We start from the raw sequence: 12,379 nt of genomic DNA on the forward strand, positions 1-12,379 counted from the left end.
GAGGTGCTGGGAGGGGGGCTGAGTACATGGAGGTGCTGGGAGGGAACTGAGTATGTGGAGGTGCTGGGAGGGAACTGAGCATGTGGAGGTGCTGGGAGGGGGCTGAGCACGTGGAGGTTTTGTTTCCTTGAGTTCTGTGAGCCATTCTAGCAAATTACCAAATCGGAGGAGGGAGTCATGGGCACCCCTACCTTTTAACTGGTCAGTCAGAAATACAGGAGGCCCAGACTTGTAACTTGCACCTGAAATGGTGGCAGTCTTATGGGACTGAGCCCTTAACCTGTAGGGTCTGTACTTCCTCCAGGTAGTTAGTGTCAAAATTGCATTAAATTGTTGGGATAACCAGAGAACTGGAGGAATGCTTGGTGTGAAAAACCCATGTATTTGGTGTCAGAAGTGTTGCGAGTGAAGAAACAGTTTTCCTTTAGTGGGTAAACCAAACTTTTTGTAGTTTGTATTGCTATGGTCTAAATATTTTTGCTACCCACTCTCCCCAATTCACATGTTGCATCCTAATGCCCACTGTGATAATGTTAGGAGGTGAGGCCTTCAGAAACTGATTAGGTTATGAGGGTGGAGCCCTCGTGAACAGGATCAGTGTCCTAATAAAAGAGATCCCTCAGAATTCCAGAGCCCCTTCCACCATCTGAGGATACAGTGAGAAGTCTACAGCCTGGAAGAGGGCTCTCACTGGCCATGCTGGCACCCTGATCTTGGACTTCCAGCCTCCAGAACTGTGAGAAATAATTGTTTGTTGTCTGTAAGCTATGCAGTCTGTGGTATTTTGTTATGGTAGCGTGAAGGGACTGAGATGACAAAATTAGAATAAAAGATTTGTGGCTTCTTATCTAATACCCTACCTTAGTCTGCTCAGGCTGCTATGACAGAATACTATACACTGAAAAGCTTAAACAACAAACCTTTATTTCTCACAGTCTGGAGCCTGGGAAGTTCAAGATTAAAGAGCCAGCAGATTTGGTGTCTGGTGAGGGCCCATTTCCTGGCTTGCTGTGTGCTCACATTGTCTTTCCTAGGTGTGTGCTGAGAGAAAGTGAGAGAGAAAAAGAGAGAGAGATCATTCCCTCTTCCTCTTCTTATAAGAGCACTAATCTCATCATGAGGGTCCCACTCTCACGACCTGACCTAAACTTAAACACCTCCCAAAGGCCCCACTTCCAAATACCATCACATTGGGAGGGAGGGCTTCAACGTTTGAGTTGGGGGTGAGGGCACAAACATTCAGCCCAAAACATACTTCTGTTCATTGCATCAAACTACCAATGTGTATAAGGAATCGTTACTGTAGAAGTCAGACTCATGAATACCATAACACCTACAAAGGGAGTATTTCAGAATTGACCTCATTCTATCAGAAATGACTCAGTTTCATTAACCACCACTCCCCACTTCATGCTAGAGAAGAATAGCATCTGCCCTAGCTGGTTTGATTCAGTGGATAGAGAATCAGCCTGCAGAGTGAAGGGTCCTGGGTTTTATTCTGGTCAAGGGCACATGCCCAGGTTGCAGGCTTGACCTCCAGTAGAGGACGTGCAGAAGGCAGCCAATCAATGATTCTCTCACATCATTGATGTTTCTCTCTCTCTCTCCCTCTCCCTTCCTCTCTGAAATTAACAAAAACACGTTTTTTTAAAAAAAAATAGAACAGAACAGCATCTAATCTTGAAATAGGAATGCTACTCTAAACTGCCTTCAGTGGTCATATCACTACTCTGAACTATTTAACTCTTCCTTTACAGAAAGCAGAGAGAGTCTGTCTCTGTTGCAAAATTCTAGGGTGTACCATCCCCATCATAATATGTGGGGAGATTCTAGAGTTCTGCAGTGCACAGCCAGCTTAGCTGTACTAACTCAGAAAATAGCTGAGGCTTGATCTATTTTCTGTCTCCATAAATTTGCCCATTCTGGACACCTATAATATATGTAATAATAATAAAAGAGAAACATATAAATTAACCATCCCTCCGCTATACTCAACAGCCAATCAGAGTGAGTATGCAAATTAACCTGACAAAGATGGCAAGTTAATTTGCATACACAGGCACCCGGCAGCCAGGGTGGGCAGGTACTTCCCCCACGTCGCTATGGTGACATGGGAAGTTCTGGCCCCGCAGCCACTTGCACATGCACTGGCTCCGGGGAGCTGGGGGCAAGGTGGTGCATGTGGACACCAGGGAAGCTCCCGCCCAGCTGGCGCAAGCGCACAGACACCAGGGAGCCGAGGTCAGGACAGCACACACAGAAGCCAGGAGTGGGGCCTGGAATTTCCCCCCACGTCGTCATGGAGACGCGGGGGGAAGCTCCTGCCCCCTGGAGTGTGTATGTGGGCACTAGTGGAGGTTCTTGCTCTGTGGTTGCTTGCGTGCACACCAGAGCCAAAAGGCCTGTGTCCCTGGGACAGGCATCCTCTGGAGCCAGGCCACCCTGAGCCTGTAGGCCTGTGCCTAAGCTCGGAGCAGCCAGGGTCCCAGAACATGACAGAGGGTGCACATTGGGCTGAGGGGACTTCCCCCACCTCCGTGCACAAATTTCGTGCACCAGGCCCCTAGTACATATATATATAAAACCCTAAGCGACCATTAGACCCATTGACTGTTCAACTGGTCAATCCGTCACTATGACGTGCACTGACTACCAGGGTGCAGACGCTCAACGCAGGAGCTGCCCCATGGTGGTCAGTGCGCTCCCACAGTGGGAGTGACGCTCAGCTGATCAAGCCAGACACTGGGCTCATGGCGGGTGAGCACAGCTGCTCCAAGCCTCTCCCACAGACACTCACCCTGTGTGCCCTCCCCAATCCGGACCAGTACCAGGATCAGGACCAGCATCGGGACTGACTGGGTGCAAGCCAGTGGCCGCTTTTTGGTCATGGGTGTGCCAGTATCGCCCTATGACGGGTGTGCAGAGACCAAAGTGGAGCAGCAGCATCGGCGGCGGCGGCAGGTGCAGCGGGGCCGGGATGAGCAGGAGTGGCAGGCAGGAGCAATAGGCGGTGTTAGACTGCCGGTTTTGGCCCAATCCCCGCAGGCCAAACCGAGGGATTCCACTGGTGCACGAATCAGTGCACCAGGCCTCTAGTATTATATAAATCGAATAATACAACATGTGGTCTCTTGTGACTGACTTCTTTCACTTAGCCTAAAGTTTTCAAGGTTTATCCATGCTGTAGCATGTATGAGGACAGCACTTCACTTTTTAAAATATATATATATATATATATATATACTGGGGATTGACCTGTAAGCTGGGCATGTGCCCTGGCCAGGAATCAAACCATGACCTCCTGGTTCATAGGTCAATGCTTAACCACTGAGCTATGCCAGCGGGGCTTGCACTTCACTTTTTAAAGATTGGTGAATAATATTCCACTCTATGGATATACCACACTTGGTTATCCATTCATCACTTGGTGGATGTTTGGGTAGTTTCTACCTCTTGACTATTATGAATAACGCTGCTGTGGCTATTTATGCACAAGTTTTCATACGGACATATGTTTTCACTTCTCTTGGGTATATGTACATGAGTGGACTAGCTGGGTCAGATGCTAAATCTGTGATTAAACTTTTGAGGAACTGCCAAACTGTTTCCCCAGGCAGCTGTACCATTTTATATTTCTACCAGCAGTGTATGAGGGCTCAGATTTCTCCACATCCTTGCCAACACGTGGCTGGGGCTGATGAAAACTTCTGGTTGCCTGCCCCTCCCAGGAAGACACCCTGCCCCTTAAGTGAGAGCTGGGAGGAGGAGAAGGCCTGTGTTCCTGGCTTCACCTGCCTGGGATGGAGCTTCTGTCATTTTGAGCAGGAAGTGGGGAGGGAGGGGATGACTCATGGTTCAAATGCTACAGACTCTCCCTGTTCTTACCACGTTTTACTAGGTTTCCTTGCATAAATATTTCTTTATTTGCTATATGACCTAAGGACAATTTCCAGAGATTTTAAAATTAATTTTCATGAGGTATGCTTGCTTTGCTGGAGATTGCTGAGCTCCGGATGCTGTCATTTCAAAAGTGGAAATCTAAATGTTTATGTTTAAAGCTGCTCAGATTGTGGTAATTTCTTGTACAGCATAGAAAACTATTACGCAGAGAAGCAGAGCTCCATAAAATTTACTTTGAGAAACACTAATGTTGACTAATCAAGCACTGGAATAAATTAAGAATTAGATTAAGTAGCAAGTGATAATATTTAATGATTAATAGAAAGCATATTGACTGCACCTATTTCAACAGTGAGATATCTTAAGGCATGATTTTAAAAGGAAAAGCATATTTTTCTCATTCACCACCACCGTGTGTGTGTGTGTGTGTGTGTGTGTGTGTGTGTATGTATATATACATACATACATACTAGAGGCCCGGTGCACAAAAATTTTGCAGTGTGGAGGGGTTGTCCCTCAGCCGGGCCTGCACCCTTTTGCAGTTGGGGAGCCCTCGGGGGATGTCCAATTGACAGCTTAGGCCTCCTCCGAGGAGGCTGGCCACTGGGTGTGCTGTCAGCCCAGCTTGTGGCTGAGCGGCCTCCCCCTGTGGGTGTGCACTGACCACCAGCAGGGGGCAGCTCCTGTGTTGAGCATCTGCCCCCTGGTGGTCAGTGCACATCATGGCAACTGGTTGTTTGGTCGGTTTGCATATTACCGGCTGGCCATGCCCCCTCCTGACCCAAACTCCCAGACTCTCCTTTTTTTCTTTTTCTTTTTTCCTGGGATTTATTTACCTTCTATAATTGAAACTTTATAGCCTGGTGTGGAGCTCAGAGCCGGTCAGGGCTTGGCTTCCTCCATCGCCAGGCTGGAAGCAGGTAGCTGGGGTTTATTTACCTTCTATAATTGAAACTTTGCTGCTTTGAGTGGAGCTTAGAGCAGGCCGTGGCAGACTGGCTTCCTCCATCACTGGAGTAAGCAAGCCTCCTGCTCGCTCCAGCTCCGTGGCTGCCGGCCACCATCTTGGTTGGGTTAATTTGCATATAGTCGCTCTGATTGGCTGGTGGGCGTGGCTTAATGCATAGCGAAGATACAGTCAATTTGCATGTTTGTCTTTAATAGTGTACATATATATACAGGCAAATACATTTTAGGTTAAGTAAACTAGTGGATTCCATATTTTTGAGTTTCACTGACCAGTTACTTTACAAAAATTATTGGGAGACTGTTGTAAGGTTGCCTACTTTTAATATTTTTCATTTAAGAACATTTTTTAAAAACAGATTATTTTATTGCTTTTGAGAAAGAAAGGGAGAGAGAGAGAGAAAGAAACATTGATGTGATAGCAAAACATCAATCAGCTGCCTCCTGCAGGCCCACCCAGGCATGTGCCCTGACCAGGAATCCAACTGGCAACCTCCTGGTGCCCCAGACGACTCCCAACCAACTGAACCACACGGTCAGGGCTAAGGAAATCTTTAAAAAACCACCAACAGAAGTCATCACCATTTCAGGTCTGAGAGGCATTTAAGCATCTATAAAGAAAGAAGGTCATCTGCCGGAAGCCAATTCCAGCATGACTGCAGGGCTGAATCTGGGAATGGCTGAAGGCATTTCCCCAAACCTGAATAGGCTACATTAAATTGCTTGCTGCCAGACAGCTCAGGGCATCTTAATCTACATGTTATTGCCTCCTACTGGCCAAACACCTGAACAGCCGTAGGCTAATTCCCCCATCTGACAATGGACTCTGTATAGGAAACCCTGACCCTTTGAAGTGTATATCTCTGCCTCGCCTCAAGACAAATTGTGTTAATAAAAAGCATGGGGTCCTGGGATGAGGAGACCTTAGTTTCCTTTAAACTAGGCTCCTCTGACCCCCAAATGCCTTTCAAAATTATATTTCATCTCTGGACTATTTAATACAGCCTTCTCCAGATTTCCTGAACCCTTCTTAATGCTGGAACAAGAACCCCTGCAGTCATCATCTCAGGATAATGAAGGATAATCTTTTTATTTCTTGACAGAGATAATAAATCTCTTTTATTGGAATACTATAATTCAGAGATGACACTTGTCAAGCAATTATGATATAATAAGACTATTGTTTCTCTCAAAGTTTCCCCAGAAATATAATGACTACACTGTATATCGACTTCAGCCTCCTCTAACCCTAAAGTCCTATTATCAGCAACCTTTATACTCTGATCATAATAAATAGATATTAAGAGGTAATAAGTGAAAATCTGTTAAGAATTATTTTCTCAGAAATCCTGTTAATTCAAATGTCAGAAAAAATATTTGACAGGCAACCAGAAATAATAGAAAATAAATTTTATTGATTAAAATTTTAATTGCACTGGTCTAGCTAAGAATCAAGACTATGCTCAACTTGCCATTTGTCATCTTATAATTAATCAATTAAAAAAGATTTAAATTATGACTCAAAGTTATTATCTTTGGCAATAACATTCTTGAGAATTAAAAAATTTCCAAAAGTAAGACTAACCCATTACTGAAGAAAAATAATCAAAGCTGTTTTTACTGTTCGAAGGATCATGGGACTTGTCTCATAGGCCAGTGTTTCACACACTCTATTTTAACTATTACTTACAGTTTTAAAAGTTTATTAAAACTTATATAAAGAAAAACTCTTATAATAACTTTATAACCGTGCTGTTAATATACACTTCATATCAAAACCATACATGGAAGGTATAATGAAGGGTAATCTTTTTAATTGAGTGTATTTAGCCTTCTAAAATGTCACTTACATCCCTTATTTAACTCCTTTTGTGTAGACCTCTGTTACAGATTGATCCGAAAATTGGCATTTTGGCACCATCAAAATGTGCAAGCAAGCCAAATAAAAAATGACAAACTTAATGGGCTCCCTTGTTTTGGCAAGGTGCCCCTCCCCCATTTGTACATTTTGGATGAAGCCAAGACTTAATTTCTGTCAATAAAAAAAAATCAAAATACTGAGTGAATATTTATTTTACCAAAATATTTAACAAGCACTTCTTTGAATACATAACTATCATGGTATACTATATTTACATTTTTTTATACTCAACTGCTTGATGAAGGAACTTGGAGAAGTAGAGGAATTGAAAAGATAAATGTGCACATGGACATTCAGCCATAACTGGAGATTAAGCAGTTGTGAAATTATAATGTATTGGATGGGGAAGTAGGATCCAGTATGAAATGTCAGATTTACACAACATTTTTCAGGAACACAGCTGTTTTGTAAAGTAAGGAACATTTAAGTTCGTTATTAACATAATTTAGGGCTAAATCCCAGGTTACGTTTCTGTTATCATAATATATCTCTGAGAAATTCTCCTGTACTTGAAGAGCAGTGCAGCTGCTCTGGGCTTCATCCAACTTAGGCTAATTTCTCTAAAATCCTTTATATAGCCAAAAGTCTCCAGAGCCTTCTTGCTGTGATTAAACACTAGCGAAGGCCTTGCCAAAGCCACTTAGCAAATCGTTGGCACTGTAGGCTTCCAGAAACTGAGTGGCCACAGGCAGTCGCAGCAAAGATCAGAATCAAATCCTGTGGAAAATATGTGACTTTTGAAAAAAGGAGTCAGCATTCGTTTCTGGCAGCGTGGCTCTGTGGTCAAGGCGTCCCCTACACGGTGTTTGCTGGAGGTAAATGGAATGTATCGCTGGTGCCTCCTTTTCCATTTTTAATTCCATGTCACTCCCCGAGAGAATTATGAATTATTTTTCTCTTCCTTTTTTTCCTCTTCACAAGAAAAATCAGGTAATGCACTCATCCCACAAATTATTTGGAAGATGAGGAATAATGGGGCAAAGCAAAATATATTCCAAAAAAATAATGTGTTTTCCCCCCACCCATTCCTCACAATATAATTTGCTTTGAAATAAATCATAATTCTGGCCAAAAAAAGTCTCCCCTCTGGATGTAGGGTGGGAAGAAAAGCTTAGATTCCATCAAGCCAAAGGGAGATGTGGTTGATGACATTCCATGCTTCACAGACAGCTCAGAATGGTCCTTTCCTGTAACTTTCTTCCTGTCTGAGAAGGCCGGCTGGCCTTTAAGTCAGCATATTCGGGGCTTGCTCAGCCATAAGGATTTCTACGACAGTGAAATCACCTGCGAATCAGAGCTCTGGGTCAAACTGTGATAGCCCCTCGGTCGGTCGCAAGGTTCACAACCAAGACAGGGTGGACCCTACGCCTGACCGAATCAGAAAGTCTAGATCAGTCAGACATGTGTTGAAACTAGCAGTCCTCAGGGTTGCACAAGTTCAAGATTTAAAACCTAAATGATGAGGTAATTACCAGGGAATACGCGGGGCCAAGTCAGGGACGGGTGGAAGGAAAAGAATGATCCCAGTACGTCCTGGTCCGACCCACCTTGTTCCAAACAAGACCAAGAGAGAGTAGTTCTTCCATAAATGTTTACTAAGAAGTAAACAAGTCTAGACTTGGAATAGGAATACAAAGATAAAGGAAAGATTTTCAGAGCTAAAAATGGTAGCTTGGCCCTAGCCGGTCTGGCTCAGTGGATAGGGCATCAGCTTGCAGACCCAAGAGTCCCAGGTTCCATTCTGATCAAGGGCAAGAACCTCGGTGGCAGGCTCCTCCCTGACTCAGGCCTTGGTTGGAGCCCGTGCAGGAGGCAACCAAATGATGTGTTTCTCTCGCATCGATATTTCTCCCTGTCTTTCCCTTTCTCTCCCACTCTCTCTGAAAATCAATGGAAAAATATCCTTAGGTGAGGATTTTTTAAAAAAAGATGGCAGATTGGATATCTGCACCTTCTTTCACTCCCGCCCAAAACCCTGGTGAAACAAGGACAGAGAGATTTTGTCTTTCAAAGACACAAGCCTATAAGAATGAGCTAACAGAAGAAAAGAAAAAGCAACGTTTTTGAAACTGGAAAGCTGGTGAATGAGTGGTGAATGACTTAGAATGGTAAGCAATAAATTAAGAATTCCCCAAAAGCTTAGGATTCAGAGGCAATAGTTGCTTTCGGAAGTGGGGATTAAGATGTGGCTAAAACTAGACTGAAGGTGATGACTTTGGGTGGTGAACACACAATACAATACACAGATGATGTATTATAGAATTGAACACTTGAAACCTGTATCATTTTATTAACCAATGTTTATTAACCCCAATAAATTCAATAAAAATTTTTAAATAAGTTTTTTAAATCACCGATTTGTAACCTCCCATAAATTAATGGATCTATGGATTGGACGTCAGTAACTATGAACATCATAGAAAGAGAGACAACCAGATATGTGCCTCCTGATGAAAAAACATGCCACCACCTAGGATTTAATACACATGGAGCAAAAACTAACAGACCTACGAGAAGAAAGAGAAGTCTACAATCAAGATTTTGGCACCCTTCTTTAAATAACCAACAGAACAAGTGGAGAGAAAATCAATAAGTAGATAGAAGACACTATATATGTAGAACATATGTTGTTCTATATGTAGAATAACTCTGCTGATCAACATGATCTAATAGACATGTATAAGCTAACTCACTCCAAACTGTAGAATATGCCCTTTCTAAACATGCAAATGTCTCTAATATAGACCAGTGTTGGGTCATAAAAGTAAGTCTCAATAACTTTAAAATAAATTTCAAACAAAAACCTTAAAGAGTATTTTTTCTGACTAAATGGAATTAAATTAGAAACTGATAATACTAAGATATCAAAAAAAAAAAGACCTCCACATGTTTGGAAATTATAAATCACTAGAGGCCTGTTTCACAAAGAGATTCATGCAATAAGCCTCCCCTTCCCTTGGCTGCTGGCACCGGTTTGACTCTGGCCCCCCGGGACCCAGGCCTTCACTCTGGCAGGGTTCCGGCCGGAGCTGGCCCCAGGGCCGTCAGGCTTAGCTCCACTGCTTGGAGCTTACATATGCAAATTAACTACCATCTTTGTTGGGTTAATTTGCATACTCTCCTGATTTGCTGGTTAGCATAGCGAAGGTACAGTCAATTTACATGTTTGTGTATTATTAGGTAAGATGTTCCATTAAAGAAGACTGTAAATTACTAGAAAACTGTGGCAATATTTTGAACTAGAATATAATGAAAATGCAATAATGTCATAATCTGTGTGATGCAGCTAAAGTGATGTTTAGAGGGAATGCATAGCCTTAAATACTTACGTTATAAAAGAAAGTGTAGCCGAAACCGATTTGACTCAGTGGATAGAGTGTCAGCCTGCAGACTGAAAGGTCCCAGGTTCGATTCCAGTCAAGGGCATGTACCTGGGTTGCGGGCACATCCCCAGTAGGAGATGTGCAGGAGGCAGCTGATCAATGTTTCTCTCTCATTGATGTTTCTAACTCTCTATCTCTCTCCCTTCCTCTCTGTAAAAAATCAATAAAATATATTTAAAAAAGAAAAAAAAGAAAGTGTAAAATCAATTATCTAAATTTCTACCTTAAGAAGTTACACCAAGCCCTGGTCCGTGTGGCTCAGTTGGTTAGAGCATCGTCCCATACACCAAACAGTGGTGGGTTCAATTCTCAGTCAGCGCACAAACCCAGGTTTCCAGTTATATTCCTGGACGGGGAGGTAACAAACCCATGTTTCTCTCTCACATCGATGTCTCTCTCTCTCTTTCTCATCAATAAAAAGATTTAAAATTTTTTTAAAGTTAGAGAACATCACTTCTCGGCCTTTTGGCTATGATCAAGTGTAGTATCTGTTCTTATCAGTTTAATATCTGATACATCCTCTATCTGAGGACATTATATTAAACGTATTTTTGTAATAGAATGGGCTAACAGAAGAAAAGAAAAAGCAACAGAGAGATGGAGTAGGGAGATGGAATAAGAGCTTGCTCCATCCACTCCACGCATTGACCTGGCATTGCAGTACCCCCAGGAACGGTGCACACACACAAAAAAATAAATAAATAAAATAAAAATAAAAAGTTAGGAGAACAAAGAAAATTAAATTCAAAGCAAGTAGAAGGAAGGAAATTAAAAAGGTAAGTGTAGTAGCTAATGAAAAAAAATACAGACAAGCAATAGAGAATGTGAGTGAGCAAAGCCAAAAGTTTATTCTTCGAAATGATTTATAAAATTAATTATGTCCTAGCAAGACCAGTCCAAAAATTTTTTTAAAAAAGAGAGGCAAACACAAATTACTAAAATCAGGAGTGAAAGAAGGGCATCACTACAGATACTACAGTAATAAAATGACAATGGCAATAAGGGGATATAATGAACCACTTTATGTCAATAAATTCAAGGACTTAGATAAAATAAGCAAATTCTTTGAAAGACACACTTATCAAACCTGACTCAGAAATAGAAAGTCTGAATAGCTCATATCTATTAAAGTAGTTAAATTTGTAAATCACAGAAGAATTCTATTAAATATTTAAGGATAAAATAGTACTAATTTTAAACTCAGAAAATAGAAAAGGAGGGAATACTTGCCCAATATTTTACAAACTCTCTAATTTTGATATCAAAACCTAATATAGATATTATGAGAAAAGAATATTACAGGCAAGTACTCTTCATAAATATAGATACAAAAATCCTTAATAAAATATTACAAATTAAATCCCAAAACATGGGTATGATTATTTATATAAAGTCCAAAAAATTAACTAGAACTAATAAATAAAGTAAATAGCAGGCTATAGCTCAACATACAAAAATCAATTGCCTTTTATACTAAAAACAAAAAATGGAAACTAAAGTGGGGAATGAGACTATTTACAATTGTATCCAAAAACAAAATACTTAAGAACATATTTAACAAAATGTATGCAAGACATCTATACACAAAAAAACTAAAAAGTCATTGCTAAGAAAACCTAAATAAATGGAAAGATACTAGTATACTTGCTCATAAATGTGAAGACTCAATATTGCTAAGATGTCAAGTTGATAAGATAATTCAGAAATCAAATTAGTCCAAACAGCATTGGAAACAAAAAATACAACTGGAAGACTTCTGTTACCTGATTTAAAGGAGTGCTATAAAAAAAAAGTGCTATAATATTTCACTAGTCAAGACAATGTGATTTTGCTCTAAAAACAAACAAATAGATTGAAAGAATAAAAACTAGAAACTTCAGAAATAGACCCACACATATATTGTCCATTGATTTTCAACAAAGTCACCAGTTTAATTCAACGCGAAGACTCTTTATTTCAATAGAGTGCCGTAAGAGCTGGATATACCTGTGAGAAAATGAACTTGACCCTCTTACTTCATGACACACAATAAAACTGAGAGGACCATATGTTTAAACTAAAAGCTAAAACTATCAAGTTTCTAGAAGAAAACCAGAGAATATCTTTGCAACCTTGTGTTAGGCAAAGTCTCCTTTTAAATGACAATAAAAAACCCTAACTATGAAAAACTGTTTAATTGGATTCCATCAAAAAATTTAAAATCTGTTCA

At 41.1% G+C, this 12,379-nt stretch overlaps 1 protein-coding gene across 1 annotated transcript in view; it reads left to right on the plus strand.

The window, feature by feature from the left end:
- The first annotated feature begins 10,394 nt into the window (after window positions 1–10,394).
- Window positions 10,395–12,379, plus strand: part of PBK (PDZ binding kinase) — a 43,662-nt gene continuing 41,677 nt past the window's right edge. The window contains exon 1 of the mRNA XM_015564597.1: window positions 10,395–10,401. The gene's annotated coding sequence lies outside the window, so the exon portion shown is untranslated. The remainder of the gene's footprint in view (window positions 10,402–12,379) is intronic.

This window comes from Myotis davidii, unplaced genomic scaffold (assembly GCF_000327345.1).
Source record: "Myotis davidii unplaced genomic scaffold, ASM32734v1 scaffold198, whole genome shotgun sequence".
NCBI classification, from domain to species: Eukaryota; Metazoa; Chordata; class Mammalia; order Chiroptera; family Vespertilionidae; genus Myotis; species Myotis davidii.